General features: G+C 40.0%; 1 long non-coding RNA gene across 2 annotated transcripts in view; it reads left to right on the top strand.

The window, feature by feature from the left end:
• The first annotated feature begins 224 nt into the window (after nucleotides 1–224).
• Nucleotides 225–22,724, top strand: part of LOC133640392 (uncharacterized) — a 404,767-nt gene continuing 382,267 nt past the window's right edge. Inside the window, exons 1-3 of one of the 2 annotated variants that reach the window (XR_009824129.1) lie at nucleotides 225–375; nucleotides 509–702; nucleotides 6,192–6,295. This is a non-coding gene — a long non-coding RNA (uncharacterized LOC133640392). Of the gene's footprint in view, nucleotides 376–508; nucleotides 703–6,191; nucleotides 6,296–22,724 lie in introns of those variants that run through there. The other variant, XR_009824128.1, reaches the window with a different exon arrangement.

The following is a 22,724-nucleotide window of genomic DNA, read 5'->3' as shown; positions in this document are numbered from 1 at the left end:
GAGTTCTACATGCTTTAAACAGACTAAACCTTTAGTGGGGGGATAACATACAAGTCAGATTTTTTGAATAAATAGTCAATGGCATTTCCTCATATTTTAGCTAATATTATTTATAAAACAAACCAAAAAAAGAATACATTTAGTACTCCCCTTGGTTTTCCTAAACATGGTTGAACCAGGAAGTATAGAAGCAAGACACACACCTGTAGACGCTTTTGGCAAAATTGAGTCCCAAGTCTTGTGGGAAGTCAATGTTTGGTGGGAAATTAGTTTTTAAATTGAACAGAAAGTTCTAATTCTGTATTGTTTCTTAAGTTTAAATGACCCCGATGTGAATGGAGTGTTTTATTTGATTAATGTGTGAAAGCTTAAAAGGTAAGTTGACATTTAGCGTGACCTCCTTGGAGACCTTATTATCAACAAGAGTTGTACGGTTCCTTAATCTTAGTTTACATTTGACCTCATAGGTCAGAAACTGCATTCACTGAATGATACTTTATTTTCAAAGATGTGTTGGCCCTGCGATGAGGTGGCGACTTGTCTAGGATGTACCCTGTTCCGCTCGAATGCAGCTGAAATAGGCTCCGGCGACCCCGAAAGGGACAAGCGGTAGAAAATGGATGGATGGACGGATGAGCATTTTGGTGAACTATGACCGTATCAAAACAACGTGGACGCCGACAGGAGTAGACAACTTTTAAGGTAGGACAATTCCAGGTCGCTACAAGTGTGTTAGCATAAGTTAGCATAGCATGGTTGCTTGTTGGAAGCCAACATCAAGACAGAGTCATGTATAAAAACAAAAAATCATGTTTTATATGCAGTATTTTAAAAATTACTTTAAAAATTTGGCCTCAAAAATTTGCCAAAAAAGTAATTGAATTACTAACAGATTTACTCTTTAATAAATGTAATTAATTAGTAGGGGAAGTAAGACCATTGTGTGTGTATGTGCCTGTTGCCTTGTGACGTCAGCGCCCAGAAAGCGCTGCGTTGCCTCAGCTGTGTTTGTCAGTTTGCGGGTAGTTACGGCAGCTCTGTTGAATCTTTTCACTGTAATGGGTTTTTGCTAGTTTGTCACGAGATAAAATGTGCTTCGATGGCTGTATCCTCCTTGTCCACAAACGGGGTATAGGATTGCAATCATTGATTTGTTCTTCATTATTCCCTCGAAGTAGTAGTGTGTGTATGTGTGCGTGTACTTACATGTTGTGTGTTGTTTGCTGTGTGATGTTGCCTCCTTCAAGTTCATTTTAATGTGGTGCTGATTTTTGTTTTTATTAGTAAACATATATTTACTGTATTGAACTTGCTGTGTCTCTGAAGCTGTCTTGTTGACATAAAACCACATTTATAGTAAAGGGCCATGTTACATCAAATGTTTTGGGAATGCGTTTTACGTACATAGAAATAATTAATTAGATGACTTGTTGCGAGTAAAAGTAACAGCGTTGGTAATGCAGGTATCATATAACGCCATTATTCGGAACACCATTTATATGTATAGTTTATTGAATATGAATGTTAGTCATCATTAAATGGGAAAAAAATGAAGTGACAAAGCCAAAGCGGCTCCTGTCTGCTATAGCCATGCTGTGGGCACAGTAGTTAGCAAGTTAGAGATAAACTAAACAACTTAGTTTATTAGTCGTCTTTCAGAGCGTGGAAACAAAATGTGAGCCTGCAGGTCGTGTTGCAAGTGCTGCAATTACTACACCCATACTGTAGTTGGAATCAATAACAGGTCTTTATGGATGTCGGTTCATCCTATGACAATATTTGTACCATTTTTGTTTTGTAATAAGATACAACATTATCATTTAATTAGGGATTTCAATCTTACAGTGACTCAGGATTCCTTTCTATGTCTGATGATTTGATTAAACCCATTTTTACAATATATTATTTGGTATAGAAATGATATGAAAACCTTGTCAAAACAGGTAAGAGGTTACACAATCTCCTCTTGGCTGCTGACATATGACTTTTACACACAGTGAGTAATTGCAGAGATTGCCTTAAAAGCATCTTTTTTTAAAACTGATTCTTAAAAAAAAAATAAAAATACGTTGAATCTAAAAATTATGAATTGATTTAAATGAGAAGAAAAAATTAATAATTTGTCCGTCATTCATCCAACCCAATAAAGTTTCAACACTTCTAACATAGATGTTTTCTACTTTTTTTTTATTTGTGTTTAATATCTTAACTTTACTGTATTTTTAAATAAAACCAGTCTATCACTATATGTATTTATCCACCTACCTATATATAAAGGGAAATGAAACACTACTCATTGGTATTATACTGATTGATTGATTTAGATTTATTGGTCCCCGTTGGGGAAATTCATTTTCACTGCCGTACATTTGAACAATAGACATTACACATCACAAACAAAAATAACAAAAAGACATCATACATGACCAACACATTTACAGGCTTGTCAGACAGGTCGGCGGGGCCTGCTGTTTAGGGCGGCTCTAGCTGCAGGGATAAGGCTTTTCCGGCGTACTAGAGCTTTGCACATGTACCTCATTTTTAATGTTTAAATTTCTAGTTTTAAGCGTTTTATGTAATTTTTGTCCCCAAAAATCCATCCATCCAGGCCCACTTACTTATACCTGGTAATCCACTGTATTCAGTTTATATTGGTCAATAGTTAGGGCTGTAACAAATGATTATATTGATTTGAAAAAAGTTTCGATTTATATTGTGTTGCTTCAATTAATCATTTAAGTGTAACTAATAGGCCTGGGCGATATGGCCTTAAAATAAAATCTCACATTTTTTCCACCCCCCAAAAAAAATTATTCCTGATTTTTTATGATTTTTTTCCCCCCTACTCTTTAAAGAAACAAACAAGAAACAAATGACAGAGAATTCAAAACAACTTTTGCTTTTATTTGATCACAAACTTTGAAATGGCACTGCAATTACTCTTAGCAAAATAAAAAAAGTATTAAGTTGGTTATTTTTAGAACAGATATAAATTGGACTTTGTAGAAAATAATTATCAAACATTTAAACAAATGAAATGTAGCTATTGTAGCTAATTCTGGCATATCTACTGTGACGCTTTTGCTTATATGTTGATAAATATGCATTACTCTAATCAAATAGGTTTTTAATATAGAGCTTCCTATGGGAGGCAAAGCTTCTGCATTGAATAAATTGCTTCCGTAAATAAAAATGTAGCATTTAGTAAGTGCATAAACGCAGGCTTTTCCACTGTTTGAGCACCACATCTTTAGGGACGTACAGAGCGATCGCTTTCGTGATCGTTTTCCACTGCGCTTCTTTTCTCATCATACATGGTACCTTGTGTAAAGGACTCCACCACAGCACAAGCTGCTTTTTAGCGGGAGTTTGTTTGTTGTTATGTTCTTGTTTGCCTCGTAAAAGATTGCATTTCCCCCACTCGGCTGGATGCTTCGGGGTTCAGATGCTGGAATAAGTTTGTCGTGCTGCTGCTTTTTTTTAAAACAAACTTTGCAGCGTGTAGTCATTTGTTTTGCACGTGATGCCGCAAAACCAAACCACAGACGACACTTTTTATTTCTTTGTAACTGACATCTTGCCATGTTTTGCTGGACATGTGAATGAAATAAGGGGGGAGAGCAGAAGCTACAGAAGCTCCTGTGGGCAAAAAATTTGGTGGCGCAAAAGAAGGAAAACATTTTATTTTTTTTAATTTTTAAAATAGTCTGCAAAAAAAAGCCATTAACGAATAAAATCGATTTATCATCCAGGCCTACTAACGAATAAAAATGATCAAATCTGGACTGTGAAATGCCCACAATTTCATATATGCAGACGTAATTTCCCCACAGTATAGAGCACAGGTAAAATGTACTTTTTTTTTTTTTTTACAGTGCAGATTAATGTATATATCATTAATAAATAATTGTGTAATTATATAATGAGGCAATTTATATTTCAAATATATTACTCAATGTTACAAGCGGCCCTCTGAGGGCAGCCTTATGTGGCCCTTAATGAAACCAAGTTTGACATCCCTAGCATAGAGGGTGTTTTATTTTTCAATTTCTATGAATGCACCCATGTTAAAGGCCTACTGAAACCCACTACTGATAGTTTATATATCAATGATGAAATCTTAACATTGCAACACATGCCAATACGGCCGGGTTAACTTATAAAGTGCAATTTTAAATATTCCGCTAAACTTCCGGTTGAAAACGTCTATGTATGATGACGTATGCACGTGACGTCAATAGTTAAACGGAAGTATTCGGAACCCATTGAATCCAATACAAAAAACTCTGTTTTCATCTCAAAATTCCACGGTATTCTGGACATCTGTGTTGGGGAATCTATTGCAATTTGTTTAATGAACAATGAAGACTGCAAAGAACAAAGTTGTAGATGGGATCGGTGTATTAGCCGCTGGCTGTAGCAACACAACCAGGAGGACTTTGACTTGGATAGCAGACGCGCTAGTCGCCGCTAGCCGCCGCTAGCCGCCGACCGCACGGATGATCGGGTGAAGTCCTTCGTCCTTCCGTCGATCGCTGGAACGCAGGTGAGCACGGGTGGTGATGAGCAGATGAGGGCTGGCTGGCGTAGGTGGAGAGCTAATGTTTTTAGCATAGCTCTGTCGAGGTCCGGTTGCTAAGTTAGCTTCAATGGCGTCGTTAGCAACAGCATTGTTAACCTTCGCCAGGCTGGAAAGCATTAACCGTGTATTTACAGGTCCATGGTTTAATAGTATTGTTGATTTTCTGTCTATCCTTCCAGTCAGGGGTTTATTTCTTTTGTTTCTATATGCAGTTAAGCACGATGCTATCACGTTAGCTCCAATGTTTATCGTCGATGTTCTCTACTAAATCCTTTCAGCAAGAATATGGCAATATCGCGAAATGATCAAGTATGACACATAGAATGGATCTGCTATCCCCGTTTAAATAAAAAAAAATCATTTCAGTAGGCCTTTAAGTGCAGTTTCAATGTTGATGATGTGCATTTGTTAGAAAAAAAGAATGAATATTATGAAAAGCAGAAAAATCTATTTTGCCTAAAATACGCATTGAGGCTATAAAAGGTTTTTTATCAGATTACTCGATTTTTTTAAACAAACACATTTATATGCTGACTACAGTGTATATATATATGGTGTCATGTTACAAATGGCCTGTGAGCTCACAAAGTGCAAAACTGCTGAAAGGTTGAAGTGTTTGCTCATCACTCAGTAAGGAGTAAAGTGAAACTACACGGATGGCGCTCTAAATTTAGATCGACTCACCGGGGTTGAAGTGTCTCCGTGGGCTAAGCTGCGGAGTTTGGGTTCAAGCGTCTCCGACGTACTGTTGGGATGCACACCAGCGCCTCGGGAGCTTCTTTCCCGCGTAAATTAATTTACATTCGGAGGATTTTCTAAAGATGCTAGCTTCCTGCGGAGCCGGCGAGATCAAAGTGTCTCATTGGGCGTGTTGGGTGATGTTTGATGTTTGCGTTTGAGTGTGAATGTTGCTGACTTGTGCTTCTGTCTCGCTGCTCAGCGGGCGCTGCTGCTTTTTCCCGCCTTTCACATTCTGCCTCCCCCCCCCCCTCCCCTCCAACACCCCAAATCCGACAAATAACTTGGATTTAGATTCCCTTTGCCGACATATTTTTAATCCTCCCCACCTACCTAACAAGCGCTCCATGGCGGATGATGAATGATACAGAAGTTCAAATACATGCTCCAAGTCAGAAACTATTTGTGTGCTGTCATGAAAATCCAATGTTTGGCTTGTGATTTTACATGGTGATGCTGCTGATGCCTCTGCTTGCGATGTCCAAACTTTATTTTCCTGCAATGCTGAAGTTGCCATCAAAAAGGATAAAATGTTTTTTTTCATGCGATATGACATTCCTGCATTAAGCATCTTCCATCCTTCCCTCCATTTCCTTTTACTTACCCTGTCTGCCGGTCAATCATTTCTTTTATTTACAACACTTATTGTAAATCAGTCCAGCTCTTAACAAACCCGTAAAACTATCAAGTCCAGGTATACCCTATTCTTCTCATTACTAAATAGTAGGGCTGGGCGATATATCGAGTTTGTAAGATGTATCGATATATTTTTACACAAGATATGAATTAAGAAAATGTCGTAATATCGATATAATTTTTTTCACGTTAAAATTACCAAACGGCGCTTATTTGTTGTGTTCCTTGTTCTCAGCCGCAACACTCCATGAGCTATTAAACCCCTTCCCTTCCTCCTTCCAAGCGGACAAGCATGTCGTCTCGCCCCCACTGCACTGACCCAAAACAACAACAACAACAACAACAACACACAAGTAAATATGCCACCAGCAGTGTGCCAGTGACCAACTAGTTAGTAAAACGTAAACTTCTGCATACCTGCCAACAACTACGGTTTTCCTGTAATGAGTACGGTTTTTGATCATCCATTCTGGTTTACAACTGCAGTGGTAGAAAATATGGTTTTCAAATTAAAAATAATCAACTTAAAAATCAAAGCTACGTAGCTTAACTACATTTCCTAGTAGCTTGGCAGTACCTTCTGTAGTTTAGCTATTTTTAGACCCATGTAGCGGTTAGCTAAGCTACATGCTACAAAAGAAGAGAGAGGGAGAAAAGAAAGAGAACTGGACAAGTGCAACTCCACGGGCAGAATACAAAATATACGGGAAAGCTCAATGATTGGTTGGTTTACGTATAAGACAATCCATTATTGGTTGGTTGTTTACTATGATGAGTCACGATTGGTTAAGATTAGGGCAAAACATTACGGACAGGCCAATCAGAGGCAAGATAGGGCGGGTCAGCAAACCAGGAAGGGAAATCAGAACAGACGCGCACATCACAGATGACGACAAGAGAGTCGGAGAAAAGAGGATATTCAATTGAAATGTACGCTGAAGTGAGGAAGATAATTTCCGCACAATTAAGTAAAGTCACTTACTTTGCGCAGACCACTTCTAGTAGGACCAGAGAACCGTACATGTGTGACAGTCTATTACATCATCGACTGGGAATTAAAAATGTATTTTTTATCGGAGTTTGATACATGTTGTATTATTTGCACAGCTATGTTATTTATTTTATGTAGAAATAATATTTTTCTATTGTATTTATGTTATGTAATTATGTACTACTTAAACAGTTTCTTTTTTGTGCTGTTAATACCCATCTTCACTAACTGGGTTAATACCGTTCAGTGCAAAATAAGCTTTAAAATAAAAACATTACAATATGAACCTGGATGCAACTATAGCAACAACAATTATTTTAGATCATTTGAAGAAAGATGTGCAAGAAAATTAGTGTGCAATATCATATGAATACACATGACAGAAAACTCAACAAATTGCTGTTGGTTCAAAAGTCCTTCATTATTACTCATTCTCCGATTGTGTGGACAACCGCTTATATCAACTTAAATCTGCCAGTGCGAGGGGTGTCGACATAAACAGGTTCCACTGTATTTAAAAAATGTCCAGTAAGCTCATAGAGTTGGTAATTTCTTGTATTAGTCATTTACAATGGTAGGCTATAGTCTACGAGGAGCTAGCAGATACACATTAGCTAAGCACACAATAGCACACAAGCTAAGACATGCGTAATAAGTGTTCTAAATTATGTGGTTCTCAATTACCGTATTTTTCGGAGTATAAATCGCTCCGGAGTATAAGTCGCACCGGCCGAAAATGCACAATAAAGAAGGAAAAAAACATATATAAGTCGCACTGGAGTATAAGTCGCATTTTTGGGGAAATTTATTTGATAAAACCCAACACCAAAAATAGACATTTGAAAGGCAATTTAAAATAAATAAAGAATAGTGAACAACAGGCTGAATAAGTGTATGTTATATGACGCATAAATAACCAACTGAGAACGTGCCTGGTATGTTAACGTAACATATTATGGTAAGAGTCATTCAAATAACTATAACGTATAGAACATGCTATACGTTTACCAAACAATCTGTCACTCCTAATCGCTAAATCCGATGAAATCTTATACGTCTAGTCTCTTACTTGAATGAGCTAAATAATATTATTTGATATTTTACGGTAATGTGTTAATAATTTCACACATAAGTCGCACCTGAGTATAAGTCGCACCCCCGGCCAAACTATGAAAAGTACAGTCCGAAAAATACGGTATTTTCTGTCACGCTCCCTGAGGTAGAAGAAAATATTTTACGCCCTCCACACTCTCCATTACGACCATAAATAGTATAGTTTGTCTATAAAACTGTTTTAAGTACACCTCTGCATAACATTGCATCCTTATTTACTTTAATGAAAACACAACGGTCTTTCCTCGTCTCGCACCATAGTCGGAGTGAAGCTAAGCGCTACATACACTTCGTCATATTCTAGTCAGGCAAGCCCCACTATTTGAGAAGACCTGCCTTAATTGAACAATATTAACCACAGCATTTGTCAATATAAACAAGTATCAAATAATTATAGTTGCATAGTATTTACACGTACAAGTCTCAAGGCAGAAGTGCATCATTAATAACCAATAACCAATGTGTCCGTATCATTCAACTCAGTGTCATAAGATTTAAGGGGCTGTTTACAACTTCCTCACAGTTACATTTTTCAAAGCAAAAAATATATCAAGAACACCAGCTTATGTTACATTAGTGGTATAATAGCACACATTTGTTTGACCATCATCTATATTTTTCACAATTACACAATTTATGAAACGAGTTTTTTACCGGCCCGCATAAAATGATTGGTGTCTCTGACCCGGTTTTGTCAACACGTACGCGCAGAGAGCGCGTGCACACATACAAAAGCAGTCGAAGAGAAGCAACCAACAATTTGCAGTCATGTTGTTGTTATGATAGAATATACATTCAATGGCAGCTAGCGCTAGCTATCCAAATTGCTGTTATTAGCTAACAATACCTAAAAGCGAATGTGTGCGCATGTGTTAGGTAAGTACGTCATTACGTGAGAAGCCGTGAGATGGCGGGATATACTGTGAAAAATACATTGCAAAGTTGGCGCCCTCTGGACATCCATGTAAACATTGCAATCAATCAATCAATCAATCAATCAATCAATCAATCAATCAATCAATCAATCAATGTTTATTTATATAGCCCTAAATCACAAGTGTCTCAAAGGGCTGCACAAGCCACAACGACATCCGCGGTACAGAGCCCACATGAGGGCAAGAAAAAACTCACAACCGCAATGGGACAACCCCTTTAAGTGATTATTGCAGCCACTAGATGTCGCCAAAAACAATTACCACCCCACTCCAACTTTTAAGACGGCATGTGAAAAATACACACTGAGCAGTGTTTTGTGAGACTTCCCTTCCTGTATGATTGGGCTTTAAGTCCATTCCAGATGGTTATAATATTAATAATAATTAATAGGTTAGTGTTTTTCATACCTACCTTTGATCTCTATTGGACTAATTTCACTTTATCTTTAAAAAAAAAAATCCCTAGTACAAATAAAAGTATGTATGATTCATGCTGATAATCGTATCGATCAATCTCGGTATCGGCCAATTTTCAGGGCTTCAATATCAGTATTGTATCTAAAGTGGACGGTCTCTGAACAATTACATTAAAAAAAACAACGTACCGTATTTTTCGGACCATAGGGCGCAACGGATTATAAGGCGCACTACCGACAAGCGGGTCTATTCGGGGGGACGGCGTGGTACGGTTGGGAGAGTGGCCGTGCCAGCAACCTGAGGGTTCCTGGTTCAATCCCCACCTTCTACCAACCTCGTCACGTCCGTTGTGTCCTTTAGCAAGACACTTCACCCTTGCTCCTGATGGGTCGTGGTTAGGGCCTTGCATGGCAGCTCCCGCCATTAGTGTGTGAATGTGTGTGTGAATGGGTGAATGTGGAAATAGTGTCAAAGCGCTTTGAGTACCTTGAAGGTAGAAAAGCGCTATACAAGTATAACCCATTTACCATTTACCATATTCAGGTCTATTTTCATACAAAAGGCGCACCAGATTATAAGGTGCATTAATGGGGTCACATTATGATTTTTTTTAAACATGTAAAACACTTCCTTGTAGTCTACATAACATTTAAGGGTGGTTCTTTGGTCAAAATGTTGCATAGATGATCTTCAAGTTGCTTTCTGACCGTCGCTTCAGGATGCGCCGTTTTGTGGGCGGTCTTATTTACGTGGCTCACCTTCGGCAGCGTCTTTTCTCCGTCATCTTTGTTGTAGCGGTGTAGCTTGCAAGGGCAGGAGTTGAAGTGTCGAAAGATGGAGCCAACTGTTTTAATGACATTCAGACTCTACTTCAATCAACAACGAAGCAGCATCTCCTCATCCGTGGCTCACTAGTACAATAACACCGGAAATGTGTCCCGTGAAAAACCGTCCGACCAAGACTCTCTAATAACTAAAGTTCCATGGAACTTTAGTTATTAGAGCAGTGGTTCTTAACCTGCGTTCGATCGAACCCTAGGGGTTCGGTGAGTCGGGCTCGGGTTCGGCGGAGGTCAAGAAACACCCGACTCATCGTGTAAATAAAAACTTCTCCCTATCGGGCGTATTACAGATACGGCAACAGCAGAAGTCATACTGATTTGCAGGTGTGTAATTTGTTGTGAGTTTATGCACTGTGTTGGTTTTGTTCTTTGAACAAGGTGATGTTCATGCACGGTTCATTTTGTGCACCAGTAATAAAACATGGTAACACTTTAGTATGGGGAACATATTCAACATTAATTAGTTGTTTATTAACATGCAAATTAGTAACATATCGGCTCTTAACTAGTCATTATTAAGTACTTATTAATGCTTTAAACGGCATGGCCTTATTCTAACCCTAGCCCTCTAACCCTGGCCCTAACCCTCTAACCCTAACCCTAACCAAATAACTCTGAATGAAGTCTTTGTTACTTAGAATATGTTCCCCTAGTGTCCAAAAAACTCTAAATTATGTCTTTGTTACTTAGAATATGTTCCCCCATACTAAAGTGTTACCAAAAACATATAACTTTGTCTTGAATTTGAAAAAAAAAAACATTACATTTTTCACTAAAGAAGGGTTCGGTGAATGCGCATATGAAACTGGTGGGGTTAAGAACCACTGTATTAGAGAGTTCTGGTCGGATGGTGAATAATGTAAACCCAGTACAACGGTAGTTTTTTGCGCTTTCATAGTGAGTTTACTGACAGATATAAGTTAGAACTTTACGCTATACTTAATATTAGAAATGGCAACAGCAGAGGATGAATGTCCCATAACAAGAAGATAGAGAAAAAGAAGAAGCTTATCGACTATGGTGTTGCCACGGACTACAATGGCGGACGCGCGCAAATTTTCAGGACTTTGTACAGATCCCCAATACAGATCAGCAGGCACCAGAAGGTAAGAAAATTTGTTTTTGCATAATATTGCAAGACAAAACGGCAGATAACGTGTCTGCTAATGGGTGCCATTTTGCGGTCCTTATACACACACCATATTAATACTCGTATGTCGAAGCACAATTCGTCTGTCTACGGTATCCATAATGCTCCCACAATCCATCAAGCGGCGTGGCTTCATAGCTTACCAAAGTCGTACTAAAACATTTTGACAGATTTTTGAGCGCCGTGTGTAATGTTCTATATTCTCAATGGAACATTTAAAGTTGTGGTGTTGTTTACTGGCCTCATCTTGCAGTCTACATGTATCTCTTATGTGGGACTGCCATCGACTGGTCACACTTACCATTACACCATGTACAAAATAAAATAGCTTTGAGGTCGGTAAGCACAACCAGAATTATTCCGTACATTAGGCGCACCGGTTTATAAGGCGCACTGACGATTTTTGAGAAAATGAAAGGATTTTAAAGGCCTACTGAACACACATGTAGCCTTTGTGCCGGAATTGGAATAATTTTACTCTCTGGGCATACTGTACATAATTTAATAGCAGTTAAGTGCCGCCAGGACCAAAAAGTCCTCCGGGATGTACCAGTGTATAAAAAAAAAATCCCAAAAATGTTCACGGCTAATTCCAAATAGTAAATATGCTGAAAGGATTTAGTAGAGAACATCGACGATAAAGTTCACAACTTTTGGTCGCTGATAAAAAAGCCTTGCCTGTACCGGAAGTAGCGTGACGTCACAGGTTGAAGGGCTCCTCACATTTGCACATTGTTTACACCAGCAGCGAGAGCGATTCGGACCGAGAAAGTGACGATTACCCCAATAATTTGAGCGAGGATGAAAGATTCGTGGATGAGGAACGTGAGAGTGAAGGATTAGAGTGCAGTGCAGGACATATCTTTTTTTCGCTCTGACCGTAACTTAGGTACAAGAGATCATTGGATTCCACACTTTCTCCTTTTTCTATTGTGGATCATGGATTTGTATTTTAAACCACCTCGGATACTATATCCTCTTGAAAATGAGTCGAGAACGCAAAATGGACATTCATAGTGACTTTTATCTCCACAAAAATACATCGGTGAAGCACTTTAGCTACGGAGCTAACGTGATAGCATCGGGCTTAACTGCAGATATAAACAAAAGAAATAAGCCCCTCACTGGAAGGATAGACAGAAGATCAACAATACTACCAAACCCTGGACCTGTAACCACACGGTTAATGCTTTCTAGCCTGGCGAAGCCTAGCAATGCTGTTGCTAACGACGCCATTGTAGCTAACTTAGCTACGGGACCTCGACAGAGCTATGCTAAAAACATTAGCTCTCCACCTACGCCAGCCAGCCCTCATCTGCTCATCACGACCCGTGCTCACCTGCGTTCCAGCGATTGACGGCGTGACGAAGGACTTCACCCGATCATCAATGCGGTCGGCGGCCCGGAGACGGAGGAAGTCAAGGTGAGGACAGCGGCGCGGCGGCGGGCGTTGTAGCGTCGGATAGCGCGTCTGCTATCCAAGTCAAAGTCCTCCTGGTTGTGTTGCTGCAGCCAGCCACTAATACACCGATCCCACCTACAGCTTTTTTCTTTGCAGTCTCCATTGTTAATTGAACAAATTGCAAAAGATTCACCAACACAGATGTCCAGAATACTGTGTAATTTTGCGATGAAAACAGAGCTGTTTGTATTGGGATAAAATGGTGTCCCAATACTTCCGCTTCAACCCTTGACGTCACGCGCAAATGTCATCATACCGAAACGTTTTCAGCCAGAAGTTTCCCGGGAAATGTAAAATTGCACTTTATAAGTTAACCCGGCCGTATTGGCATGTGTTGCAATGTTAAGATTTCATCATTGATATATAAACTATCAGACTGCGTGGTCGGTAGTAGTGGGTTTCAGTAGGCCTTTAAGTCCGCCTTACAGTCCGAAAAATACGGTAATACTATATATATTATAAATCAATATTGTTTTGCGCTTTGATGAACTCCCCAGAGATTTTACAAGTCAGAATTTGACCGCCATTTTTGGTAGAAATACGACTGTGAAGTTGCACAAAAACTACAACAATACCTGGAGGCAGTCGGACTGTCCTCTGAGTGCCGCTTGAGTGCTTGTTTGCGCACCAAATGTTTGAGACGTCATGTACAACAAAGGTATCAAAATATGCCAGCGTTTGATTTTACGTGAATCCATACCCAGTATTGCCGGTGGAATTTGAGTACCGAATTGTTTACCCATCCCCGTCGAGGGGAAGTTGTGGACTTTGGACAAAGCTGCGAGGCCAGGCATAATTTAAGGGGATCCCTGCGGACTGATATTGCATATGCTTGTTGCTTGTTTTCAGCATGTACGTTTTGTCATCTCAGTTGAATTATTATTGTGCTTTCAAGTGCGCCGTAAAAAAAAACCCCTGCCATTTAAATAAGTGCATGATAAAATGTTATTTCTATTTGCATATTGATATACGTTAGTGAGAAAAAAGATGTGATGTGCGTTCAAAGCACTTGCAGACACTTCTCAGTGTGGTGTAGTCTTGTTGGTTTAGCCCCATGTTGTCGAGGCAAGTGTTTGTGTGTTTACTCCATGATTGCATGGGCTCTGATATTCAGCTGACCTCAAAGCCAACTACTCCTCCTTCCATGTCTGCCTTCCTCTTTCCCCACCCTCGTGCCTCCTCCCTTCTTCTACCTGGGGCAAAGTCTTATGTAAAACACATTTATTTTTAATGGATTTTTTAATGAATTTTTTAGCTGCCTATTAATAATGCCATTAGTGGTGGCAGAGCGGCATCAGACAGCAGCTCAGCCTGCTAATCCTGCCCCCCAGCCCTGGCCAACGCCGCTAATCCAGGCCCCTGCTTCGCCTCCAAGTAGGCCTCACACACACACACACACACACACACACACACACACACACACACACACACACACACACACACACACACACACACACACACACACACACACACACACACACACACACACACACACACACACACACACACACACACACACACACACACACACACACACACGTCAACATTGTGCAAACACACACACAAATGTTGGTTCATCCCCAAGTTTGTGCGTGTCTTTCACTGACGCACACCACCTCTTCTTTTGCATTTGCTCTCTAATCCCTCTGTCACTCTTTCTCTCCTCCTCCCGCCCATCCTTCGCCTCCCACCTTATTTCTCCTTCTTTCAAGCGCTCCCTTCCATCTTGACCCCCTCTCTCTCGCTCTCTTTCTTCGTCTTCACATCTTTCCTCAAACGCCTTTCTTCTTCTTCTCCCCCGGGCACCCAGCAGGCCTGGCCTTGGTGCTTGACTCCTCACGGAGGCTCCTTACCTGGGGGCCCTTACTTTCCACTATACACACACACCACACATACACACACACACACACACACACACACACATCTGTGGATTGTACAAAAATTCCATGCAAGGCGGCAGCCTAATAGAATTTGAGCCTGGCTCAGAGAGCACGGGGAGAAAGGCTGTTAATTACTGCTGGTTTTAATGCTAATTAAATGTTTCAATTAATGGTACGTTTGTTGCCAAAATGCGTGTCGGTAATTGGGGAATGGCAATAAGGTGTGTGAAGGCAATAAAAAAAGACACAAAGCGAGAAAAAGAGAGCGCACGCCCGCCGAGATGTGCCAGGAGCCTGGAGCAGTGCAGCCTGGGAAATTGCATTCATGAGGTGGAAAAAAGGCCTGGAACAGATTCAATACAGCTGTTTTCCATAAAAAAAATGTTCACGGCCTCCATCAAATGGTGCGTCTGCTGGTGGTGGGTTCTCTGTAAATACTAATGAGGGCACCCAGGGAACAATGCCAACAGACACGGAGCATTTTAATCAACGCAGTGTCAACTGGTTATGAAAGGAACACATTTTAAACAACTACAAACCTCAATGACACATTAGCTGTAACTGTTGCTACTAATAATTATTATAATTTGTTTTATTTCTCTAAAAACAGAATAAGTCAAGTTCATAAAAGGGAATTCAAATCAAAATGCATAAAAGTTCATTAGAAGGCTATATTTAAGTTATTATGGTTAACAATGTAATTTCATGCCTTTTTGTTAAGTTTGTGGGCAAACTTTTATTTTGAAGTATCTCGTTTGGTCTGTCGTCTGATGTAAGTAAGTATGAGTAAACATTTTCGATGCAATGTGAAGGCAGAAAGAGAGAGACTGACTGTCACAAAGACTAAAAAGTGTCACAAGGACTCTAAGCGTTTGGGCTATAAGAGCCTGAAGATCACAATTTCCTCCTAAAACAAGCATGCAGGCCAACAAGGTATTTGTTTGTCATTTCTGTTTGTATTTACTTCGGTAAAATGTTTGATCCACATGCTGTGCATGTTGTTATTTTTACGTTTGTAACGTGCTTTATTTTATTTCAGTTTTCACGGTGAATTTGAAGGGAAAGGAAGCCTTCAAATAAATCAGTTCAAGAAAGCCATTGTGTCTGTGCTGTTTGGAGGGAGTTACATTAGCCGTTTGTTTAAATCAGGGGTGTCGCAGAGAGCCACTTTGATATTGTAATATTTTTACACTGAAAAAATAAATCTATAGATTTTACAGCATAAAATTTAGTGAAGTGCTTTTTATTTACTGTATATAGCCCTTTTCTCTAGTGACTCAAAGCGCTTTACATAGTGAAACCCTATATCCAAGTTACATTTAAGCGGGGATCGAACCTGGAACCCTCAAGTTGCTGGCACGGCCTCTCTACCAACCGAGCTATGCCGCCCCTTAGAGCCTTAGTTGCCAGAATTGCACCGTAAAAATGACTCCAATTTTTATACTAAATTGTTGTAAATCGGAAAATGATGCCACTGTTTATTTTACGGAAAAATCCCAGCCAGAGACCTGCCGTTTTTTTTCTAAACGTAAAATCCACAGTTGGTGTTTTCACAGTGCTTTACTGTAAATAGAAAAATGGATTCACTGTTATTTTTACAGTAAAATGCTGGTGACGGAGCTATTTTTTTTTTTTTATCGGAAAATATACGGTCAGTGCTTTTGCAGTCCGTTACCTTAAGTAGAAAAACGAAACCACTGTTATTTTTATGTGAAAATTCGGGTGACTGCGCTGCCCGTTGTTTTTTTTGTTTTACCGTAAATTCTCAGATTGTCGTTTTTATATTGAATATTTGTTTACTTACTTATTGTTTATTAATTTATCACTGAATGTATTACTCATGTATTTATTCACTGTTCTGTTGCAGAGAACAAAGAAATGGGATTAAACTGCTATGATATTATAAGGGGTGGGATTAAATAGGCTCTGTTTCTTCCTACTCTTAATTTTTTAAAAAGGCTTCAGTTGTCTCCACACCTAAAAACTTAGTAGCCGTCAAGTACCCCTAAAAAAAGCTAAAAAAAATAAAGGTTTACTTTACATAAGCACTTATTACTCAAAGCACTCATTAGTACATTGATTACAAAAGTGGTATTTTTCGATTAAAAATAGTGGTGAAAATTGTCCAATGGCATATTGTCTCAATTAATGTAAATATTTTTGTATTAGCACAAAAGGACACACTCTATGGAGATTATGGTTTGAATTATTTTACTTGCATACAGTTACAATATTATACATCACATATTTACAGTATCATTACAACATGTCGGAAAAGGACTAAGAAGAAGGAGAGCTTATATAATCCTACCCTTTTTCCAGTTCATAGCAATTTCTAACCCATTAGTTTGTTCACTGTGAAATTTGTAACACAAACAGATTGTTTATAAGTTGTGATTCACATAATGAGATTAATAAAAATTCCGTATTTTATAGACCAAAGGTCACAGCAAATGAGCTGCCGATGAATAATAATAATAATTAAAGCTGCAAACAGCGATGAACGGGACCGACTTTGAGGGCTCATAAAATCCAAACCGGAGCAGTAATTAAAACTCTTTCATCAACTTTTAATCAGAAGGGTTCAATCTCTGTCCTGTGCTAATTTGAAGCTGACACAACAAACGCGCTCAGAGGAGATAATGTTTGAAAAAAGGTGACTGTTTTTACACAACTTTTGTTTTGAAGGGGGAATTGCAAACTTCCTGTTGATTTTTGCTGGGGGTTGTCAGTGTATGAAATATAGGTCTAAGTGAGACCTACATAGAGGTTTTTGTTTCATGTTCCTACTGGGAGTTACAGGCAGTTTTGTCTGTGTTTTCTTCCTAGGGGGCGCTGGAGCGCAATTTTGAGTTTTGGGGTTTGGTTTTTTGATTAGAGCGCAATTTTCGCCAATCCTGATGTGTGTGTCCAATTTGGTGAGTTTTGAAGCATGTTAAGGGGGTCAAATTACAGCTCAAAGAGGCGGCGGTATAATAATAAAACGCTACAAAAACAATAGGGTCCTCTGTCCCAAAGGGACTCGGTCCCTAACTAGAAATACAATAGGGCCCTCTGTCCCAAAGGGACTCGGTCCCTAATAATGGGTTAGATTTATATAGTGCTTTTCTAGACACTCAAAATGCTTCACAGAGAAGTGAGAACCCATCATTCATTCACTCCACATTCACACCTGGTGGTGGTAAGCTACATATGTAGCCACAGCTTCCCTGGGGTAGACTGACGGAAGCGCGGCTGCCAGTTGGTGCCTATGGCCCCTACGACCACCCCCCATCATTCATTCACCAGTGTGAGCGGCACTGGGGGCAAGGGTGAAGTGTCCTGCCCAAGGACACAACGGCAGTGATTTAGATTGCAAGAGGCAGGGAGCGAACCTGCAACCCTCAAGTTTCTGGCACGGCTGCTCTACCCACCACGCCAATTTTAACTGATAAAACTGGGATGTGTAAAAAAAAACAAAAAAAAAAACAGATTTCATAGAGTTCTAAGGATAGTTTCAACTGAAAGGTTTTTTTTTACCGGCATTTTCTCCAGAAAATTTGTCTTGAACCACTTTTAGGGCGTTTCTCCAGGACCGAGAGGTTTGCTTCTGGTTACACACTAATACACAGCTGCATGGAACATTTTTAACACGCAATACAAATCGAATCATCCCACTGACACTTTTTCATGAACTTCGCAGTCATAGTCAGTTTGACCTCGGTGAAAAATTGTCTGCCTTTTAGCCTCTTTAGTTGGCACACCAAGAGAGAAAAATATGTCAAAAAGGTGATCATGTTGTTGTTTTTAGTTTTTTTTACCCTGCATTTACTTTGCAAGTTTTTTAGTATAGGGAGAAATCCTCTTCTTCACCATTCGGATGCATTGACTTGTTTACAAACCAGCATGACGAAGATCCCCTGGTATTGAGTAGGTAAAAGTTGTTTTTTGTCCTTAAAATATTTGGCCTGTTGAGTTCAGATTTCAGCTTGCCTCATTAAAAGTTGGAGTTGGAACTTGAAATCCTGAACTTCTCTTCGCCTTACTCTCCAAGTATAGTGACATTTAAGTGTGTGGGTGTGTTTTTTTTAAACTTTTGAATATGTGTCTATGGCTCACTGATACTGTATGAGTTCCACCTGACTTGGTATGTTAAACGTATTTCAGGGGAGGTTAGTGCATCTTTGGCGTGATTGTGTATTAAAAATGAAATACACACGTTTGTTCAGTGTTGGCATGCATAAGCAAAACAATGATGGTGGATTTCAGGACTCTGCATCCAGCTAATTGACCCAAATATAAGATGACATTCTTGCTTTTTTTTAAGACAAAATCAAAGGCAGAGGCCATCTTAAGGTCGGGGACGAGATCCTGCCCTAAGTGGAGGAGTTCAAGTACCTTGGGGTCTTGTTCACGATTGAGGGAAGAGTGGCTCGTGAGATCAACAGGCATTGCTGTGGTATCTGCAGTGATGCGGACCCTGTATCGGTCCGTCGTGGTGAAAAAGGAGTTGAGCCGGAGGGCAATGTTCTCAATTTACCGATGACAGAAACGACAAGATCACGGGTTCGAGCGGCCATAATGAGTTTCCTCCATTGGGTGGCGGGGCTCTCCTTTAGAGATAGGGTGAGAAGCTCTGTCATTCGGGAGGAGCTAAGAGTAAAGCCACTGCTCCTCCATATCAAGAGGGGGCAGATGAGGTGGTTCGGGCAACTAGTCAGGATGGCCCCCCAGGACGCCTTCTTGGGGTGGTGTTTAGGGCACGTCCGACCAGTTGAAGGCCACCCACGGGGAAGACCCAGGAGACGTTAAAGATACTATGTCTCCCAGCTGGCCTGGGAACGCCTTGAGATTCCCCGGGAGGAGCTAGATGAAGTGGCTGGGGAGAGGGAAGAGATGGATGGAAAATCAAAGTAATTTTTAATATCGATGGAATAACAACCCACTGATAACAAAATATATATTTATTAGTTTCTGGACAATATGATGACCGTTTCATTGATCGCCAATATCTTAAAAAAAACATCATAACCAATGTTCCCTCTAATTGTTCATGTGTCTGAGCAAACACAAAAACTCCCTGAGCATTCAGTGGAGCACATGTGAGCAACATCACACGTGGCAATACCAGCAGCACACCTGTCTCAAACCAATCTTTTATAATAACACTCAAATGAGAGGAGTCATTTTCATGAGATTATTTTGTAATATTAGTGATTTGGCCCACTTGTAATGAAAATAAAAGAAATCTTGTTTTTCATAAACTATGGATTAGTATTGTACAATATGTCTGGGTGGGGGTCCTGCTTTGGAAATCATTTGTACCCCTTTCAGAGATCACATTTAGTTCCTAAACATCCTCATGTTGCACAATGAAATGTAAGCATAGGATGAAGTGTGCATTCCTGTAACTTTCTCTAGTAACAGCATTCCATGATTAATATAAATAAATTAACATTAATAATAAATGACAGTAGAATAAGCGCACGTATGACTGAGGAGTCATAGTGTAACTTTGTGGGGTGTTTGAGTTGTCCGACTTTTTGTGTGGCCATAAATGCACCAGTGGCTTAGTGGTATGCGTGTTGGTGACAGATGACAAGTTGGTTTTGGCCTGGTTTGTACGGCAGAAAATGACTAGTTTTTCGAGATAGAAGTTTTTTACTCATGTTTTTGGTGTGGTTATGGCCGAATATAAACAGTTTTGCTCAATAAAGTGATCGATATAATTCCTGTCCTCAAGCATCTCGATAGACGTTACAATAATTGAACGGTGTTCAATTGAACGGTGTTGACGAACACCGTTAGGGCCGCTTGTTGTCACTGTCACTCAGAGTTGCATTGCAAAATTACACAGAATAAATGTGTTTATTTTGTTTAGAATTCAGATGGGATTTGAGTTGGTGCGCGGCATATATTTGCTGTGCGCAGAGGATGCTTGAGCAGTGCGCAATTGCGCAGGCGCGCACCTTAGAGGGAACGTTGATCATAACTCCTGCTTTGTTGTTTGCTGATTTGTCCAACCCTTGGGAATAGGGATAGAAATTAAAAAAAAAAGTTTTTGTTCAGAACCGGTTCCCAGTGTATCAATTCCTTGAATCGCTTGCTAATTTTTGCTAACACTTCCCTTATCAGAACCGCTACAAAGTTTGGCGATATTTTACGAAAAAAGATTGCAACAGCGCTATTTGAAACAATTGCAATGTTGCTATTTCGTCAAAAGAGGACCTACGAACACTATGCTAAAACATTTGAACTCACCGTAGGCTATAACTGTAAATGAATGTCGCCAAATTTAGCTCGCCACATGATTTAAAGTGGCCCGCCACGTCATTTTATGTGTTATGCCGTTTTAATTTATGCGGCCTGCCACACTATTTTATGTGATATGCAGCATTGGGGCGGCATGGCGTAGTGGGTAGAGCGTCTGTGCCAGAAACCTGAGGGTTGCAGGTTCGCTCCCCGCCTCTTACCATCCAAATCGCTACCGTTGTGTCCTTGGGCAGGACACTTCACCCTCGCCCCCGGTGCCGCTCACACTGGTGAATGAATGATGAATGATAGGTGGTGGTCGGAAGAGCCGTAGGCGCAATCTGGCAGCCACACTTCCGTCAGTCTACCCCAGGGCAGCTGTGGCTATGAAAGTAGCTTACCACCACCAGGTGTGAATGAATGATGGGTTCTAACTACTCTGTGAAGCGCTTTGAGTGTCTAGAAAAGCGCTATATAAATCTAATACATTATTATTATTATTATTATTCATTTATGTGGCCTGCCACATCATTTATGTGGCCTGCAAGAAAAAAAACTGGAAATGTTTAAGAACTTTCTGACTACATCTGCCGCAGTAGCTCCTGATTTTCAGTAGGTGAATGTTCAGTTGTAGTCAGAGAAAAATTGCATGTTTTCCTCCAACAATATTTTCCCTCAGTCATTCCCATTCTACATTTTCTAGGGAGATGACAAAGATTCTCAACCTTAAGTACAAACCCCCAAACAGAGACAGTTTAATGTAATTATAATGCACATGTTACATTCTTGTGTAATTTCCACAAATGTCTTTATATTCTACAGAATTTTTTTTATTTATTTTGAAAAAAAAAAAAAAAGTCTACGCTATGTGCCTCTTAAGATCTCACTGTTGGATTTGTAAGGTCATGTTACCTCTAAACCAAACAAAGTTGAGACTAAACCCTAAAAAAAACCCTAAAAAGCTAAACTCCCATCCCTACTTCAGACACTTTTAGAGTTATGTTGCGGCGGCATCTCTCCAGGTCTCTGTGAGTGAGCGACAAGAAGAAAAGCTCTGACTCGTTTCAGTAAAAGTCGTTTTGGCGCCGCCTGTTGCTTTGCACATACAACTCTCCCAATATATTTTGCTATTATATATCGTCCTGGGAACCAGCGTCCTTTGCAGTGGACATTTGTGCTTTGCATGAGTAGGCTATTTACCCCCTTGAAATGTATAACTCTGATAAATTATACATACACTGCAGTGGACACTTGTTCTTAGGGGGATACTCGGGTCAGTACGGTCTATAAAATGTAGGTGTGCATGTGTAGCTTGTTCATATCAAAGAAATCGGAACATATAGGGTGAACATTTGGCTATGGATTATTATCTCTAGGAATTGAATAGAAGTGAATGTAAGGTCCTCTCAAGTGATGGAATAATGTCTATTTGTGTGTGTGTGTGTGTGTGTGTGTGTGTGTGTGTGTGTGTGTGTGTGTGTGTGTGTGTGTGTGTGTGTGTGTGAGAACAACTTCATGCACGTGTGTGAGAGAGTCCTGAGGCTTTGGGGATAAGGATGTGAAATTCCAGATCAGCGTTTCATTGCTGAAGCCCGTAGGGCCCTGTCAATCCTGCTGACACACACACACACACACACACACACACACACACACACACACACACACACACACACACACACACACACACACACACACACACACACACACACACACGCCTGCACACAAACATCTCTTGGAGTTTCCGGCC

Source organism: Entelurus aequoreus, linkage group LG23 (genome assembly GCF_033978785.1).
Source record: "Entelurus aequoreus isolate RoL-2023_Sb linkage group LG23, RoL_Eaeq_v1.1, whole genome shotgun sequence".
Taxonomy (NCBI): domain Eukaryota; kingdom Metazoa; phylum Chordata; class Actinopteri; order Syngnathiformes; family Syngnathidae; genus Entelurus; species Entelurus aequoreus.
Note: the sequence above shows the minus strand (reverse complement) of the source record. Positions and strands in the feature narration are given on the sequence as shown.